Source organism: Schistocerca americana, unplaced genomic scaffold (genome assembly GCF_021461395.2).
Source record: "Schistocerca americana isolate TAMUIC-IGC-003095 unplaced genomic scaffold, iqSchAmer2.1 HiC_scaffold_730, whole genome shotgun sequence".
Taxonomy (NCBI): domain Eukaryota; kingdom Metazoa; phylum Arthropoda; class Insecta; order Orthoptera; family Acrididae; genus Schistocerca; species Schistocerca americana.
In genome coordinates this window covers 20,001-25,000 of record NW_025726490.1, presented here as the reverse complement: position 1 = coordinate 25,000, position 5,000 = coordinate 20,001, and the positions used below count along the sequence as shown (strand labels likewise).

Below are 5,000 nucleotides of genomic sequence, written 5' to 3'. Positions count from 1 at the left end.
CAATCTGTCAATCCTTCCGGTGTCCGGGCCTGGTGAGGTTTCCCGTGTTGAGTCAAATTAAGCCGCAGGCTCCACTCCTGGTGGTGCCCTTCCGTCAATTCCTTTAAGTTTCAGCTTTGCAACCATACTTCCCCCGGAACCCAAAAGCTTTGGTTTCCCGGAGGCTGCCCGCCGAGTCATCGGAGGAACTGCGGCGGATCGCTGGCTGGCATCGTTTATGGTTAGAACTAGGGCGGTATCTGATCGCCTTCGAACCTCTAACTTTCGTTCTTGATTAATGAAAACATACTTGGCAAATGCTTTCGCTTCTGTTCGTCTTGCGACGATCCAAGAATTTCACCTCTAACGTCGCAATACGAATGCCCCCGCCTGTCCCTATTAATCATTACCTCGGGTTCCGAAAACCAACAAAATAGAACCGAGGTCCTATTCCATTATTCCATGCACACAGTATTCAGGCGGGCTTGCCTGCTTTAAGCACTCTAATTTGTTCAAAGTAAACGTGCCGGCCCACCGAGACACTCACTCAAGAGCACCCTGGTAGGATTGCAACGGGGTCCGCCTCGGGACGCACGAGCACGCACGAGGCGCGTCGCACGCCTTCGGCTCGCCCCACCGGCAGGACGTCCCACGATACATGCCAGTTAAACACCGACGGGCGGTGAACCAACAGCGTGGGACACAAATCCAACTACGAGCTTTTTAACCGCAACAACTTTAATATACGCTATTGGAGCTGGAATTACCGCGGCTGCTGGCACCAGACTTGCCCTCCAATAGATACTCGTTAAAGGATTTAAAGTGTACTCATTCCGATTACGGGGCCTCGGATGAGTCCCGTATCGTTATTTTTCGTCACTACCTCCCCGTGCCGGGAGTGGGTAATTTGCGCGCCTGCTGCCTTCCTTGGATGTGGTAGCCGTTTCTCAGGCTCCCTCTCCGGAATCGAACCCTGATTCCCCGTTACCCGTTACAACCATGGTAGGCGCAGAACCTACCATCGACAGTTGATAAGGCAGACATTTGAAAGATGCGTCGCCGGTACGAGGACCGTGCGATCAGCCCAAAGTTATTCAGAGTCACCAAGGCAAACGGACCGGACGAGCCGACCGATTGGTTTTGATCTAATAAAAGCGTCCCTTCCATCTCTGGTCGGGACTCTGTTTGCATGTATTAGCTCTAGAATTACCACAGTTATCCAAGTAACGTGGGTACGATCTAAGGAACCATAACTGATTTAATGAGCCATTCGCGGTTTCACCTTAATGCGGCTTGTACTGAGACATGCATGGCTTAATCTTTGAGACAAGCATATGACTACTGGCAGGATCAACCAGGGAGCTGCGTCAACTAGAGCTGAGCAGCCGGCCGCCCGGGAGTGTGTCCCGGGGGCCCGCGCGAACACGCAAGCGTCCGCTCAATTATTCTGCAAACAGGAGGAGGCTGAGCTCCCCTGCACAATACACCTCGAAACCCTCTCAGGTCCCGGCGGCGCGCAGCGCCGTCCTAAGTACTTGGTCGGGTTCGAGAGAGGCGCAATCGCCCGGAGTTTGGCGAGTAGACGCTTTAGGTGCGACCACCCGTGCTCCCAACTGAGCTTGCCGCTGCCGACAGAGGCCCGGGAGCGTGCTGTCGTGGCATTGCCGGCGGGAGACAACACGCGCCACCTACGGTGACCGGCAGCTCCAACGCCAGCGCCACAGAAGGACAAAAGCCCCACTTGGGTGCCGAAGCGAACTCTCCCAGCACAGCGCACGCGCCAACACGTCCGCACAGCTGCGATACAAACCACCTGCGAGAACCGCAGAGGCGACCGAGCAGCAGACGGCGTCGCGGCGCCGAGCGCCGGGCGGCGGCGCATCCTCAGCGCACACAGTCCTCAATCGGACCAGCACACTGCAGATGTCCACCGCGCTTCGCACCGGGCCCGCGAGGACCTACTTTGGCCGCACGGCGCCGCGTGCAGGGTGCGCCGGCGCGCAGCTGCGCCGCCTGCCGCCTCCGTCGGCCGGCGCGCCTGCCACTGGCCGCCCCCACCAGCCGGCTGTAGCGCGTGCGCCCACGCACCGCGCGGCCAGCACGCCGGGAGGCCCCCCCTCACCGGCCGGGGACGGTCCCACCCAGCCACCGCCGCGTATCGCTTCACACCCAGATGCCATTCACGTTCGTGGGCATGGTGGGTATCGCTGGAACAACCGGTTGGTAGCTCAACCGATCGTCGCCATCACTGATTCACCTCTAGCGAGAACAACCGCACCACAACGGTTTACCAGTTGTTCATTTGCATAACGTCACCAGCAAACGTAGGCGTCCATCGCCATTTGCAAATTCAACGATTGTTGCATGCCTGTGTCAGGTGTCACGACACACTATGTCTGCCCACATACACGCAACAACATGTGCACGCTTCGCGAACACGTGGAAGGTGGCCCCCGTACGTATGCGATGTCCATTGCGCGAACGACTGTCAACCGGCCTCTGTCGCATGTCGCAGATGTGGAACGCAGTGCACCATGCTATCACGGTGTGTGAGAAGAGACGACTACGTCTGACAACACGCGCCACTACATCAACAGACGGCTCATGCTGATCGCCATCCAGGGCATACCACACTGCAATCCAGCTCTTATAGGGAGACGACACGTAGCTGAGTGCACAACATTTGGACCGCATGGTTCGCCGTTGTTGGCGCAGTCGTTGTACGGTCACATGTACCACGATGTATCATTCAGTACATGAGGACCAATGTGCAGTACAGTGTGTGATTTGGACGTACAACATCAGCGGACAGTTGACACAGGCCGTACCACAGCGTAGGCTAAGTGCTTCGCACATGCGAATGCCAATGAACAACTGCAAATGCCAATGAACAACTGCAAAGGGCATTGAGCATGTACGTCCTGCTGCCATCCACATTACAGTGTATAGCTGCAAGGTGTTTAACATGAAGCGATACACTGGGGACCGGGCAGTGCGAGTAGCAAACTATATTGCGGGGGTTGCAGTTAGGCAACACTACACTAATTTAACGCGTCGTATGACAATTACAGAGCAGGTTAAGGCCCAACGTGTGTTGGGTTAAGGCCCAACGTGTGTTGGGTTAAGGCCCAACGTGTGTTGGGTTAAGGCCCAACGTGTGTTGGGTTAAGGCCCAACGTGTGTTGGGTTAAGGCCCAACGTGTGTTGGGTTAAGGCCCAACGTGTGTTGGGTTAAGGCCCAACGTGTGTTGGGTTAAGGCCCAACGTGTGTTGGGTTAAGGCCCAACGTGTGTTGGGTTAAGGCCCAACGTGTGTTGGGTTAAGGCCCAACGTGTTTTGGGTTAAGGCCCAACGTGTGTTGGGTTAAGGCCCAACGTGTGTTGGGTTACGTTAAGGGGCAATGTGGGTTACGTTAAGGGGCAATGTGGGTTACGTTAAGGGGCAATGTGGGTTACGTTACGGCGCAATATAGGTTACGTTACGGCGCAATATAGGTTACGTTAAGGCGCAATATCGGTTACGTTAAGGCGCAATACAGGTTACGTTAAGGCGCAATACAGGTTACGTTAAGGCGCAATACAGGTTACGTTAAGGCGCAATACAGGTTACGTTAAGGCGCAATACAGGTTACGTTAAGGCGCAATACAGGTTACGTTAAGGCGCAATGCAGGTTACGTTAAGGCGCAATACAGGTTACGTTAAGGCGCAATACAGGTTACGTTAAGGCGCAATACAGGTTACGTTAAGGCGCAATACAGGTTACGTTAAGGCGCAATACAGGTTACGTTAAGGCGCAATACAGGTTGCGTTAAGGCGCAATACAGGTTACGTTAAGGCGCAATACAGGTTACGTTAAGGCGCAATACAGGTTACGTTAAGGCGCAATACAGGTTACGTTAAGGCGCAATACAGGTTACGTTAAGGCGCAATACAGGTTACGTTAAGGCGCAATACAGGTTACGTTAAGGCGCAATACAGGTTACGTTAAGGCGCAATACAGGTTACGTTAAGGCGCAATACAGGTTACGTTAAGGCGCAATACAGGTTACGTTAAGGCGCAATACAGGTTACGTTAAGGCGCAATACAGGTTAGGTTAAGGCGCAATACAGGTTAGGTTAAGGCGCAATACAGGTTAGGTTAAGGTACGACATAGGTTAGGTTAAGGTACGACATAGGTTAGGTTAAGGTACGACATAGGTTAGGTTAAGGTACGACATAGGTTAGGTTAAGGTACGACATAGGTTAGGTTAAGGTACGACATAGGTTAGGTTAAGGTACGACATAGGTTAGGTTAAGGTACGACATAGGTTAGGTTAAGGTACGACATAGGTTAGGTTAAGGTACGACATAGGTTAGGTTAAGGTACGACATAGGTTAGGTTAAGGTACGACATAGGTTAGGTTAAGGTACGACATAGGTTAGGTTAAGGTACGACATAGGTTAGGTTAAGGTACGACATAGGTTAGGTTAAGGTACGACATAGGTTAGGTTAAGGTACGACATAGGTTAGGTTAAGGTACGACATAGGTTAGGTTAAGGTACGACATAGGTTAGGTTAAGGTACGACATAGGTTAGGTTAAGGTACGACATAGGTTAGGTTAAGGTACGACATAGGTTAGGTTAAGGTACGACATAGGTTAGGTTAAGGTACGACATAGGTTAGGTTAAGGTACGACATAGGTTAGGTTAAGGTACGACATAGGTTAGGTTAAGGTACGACATAGGTTAGGTTAAGGTACGACATAGGTTAGGTTACGGTACGACATAGGTTAGGTTACGGTACGACATAGGTTAGGTTACGGTACGACATAGGTTAGGTTACGGTACGACATAGGTTAGGTTACGGTACGACATAGGTTAGGTTACGGTACGACATAGGTTAGGTTACGGTACGACATAGGTTAGGTTACGGTACGACATAGGTTAGGTTACGGTACGATATAGGTTAGGTTACGGTACGATATAGGTTAGGTTAAGGTACACATTGTTGTAAGGAAAGGTTTAATGGGGGGCGGGGCG

At 52.3% G+C, this 5,000-nt stretch overlaps 1 non-coding gene across 1 annotated transcript in view; it reads right to left on the bottom strand.

Moving 5' to 3' along the window:
• The window catches only part of LOC124589814, a 1,910-nt gene extending 570 nt beyond the window's left edge, over positions 1 to 1,340 (bottom strand). Inside the window, exon 1 of the ribosomal RNA XR_006976276.1 lies at positions 1 to 1,340. This exon is cut by the window's left edge and continues 570 nt beyond it. This is a non-coding gene — a ribosomal RNA (small subunit ribosomal RNA).
• Between the last annotated feature and the right edge of the window lie 3,660 nt (positions 1,341 to 5,000).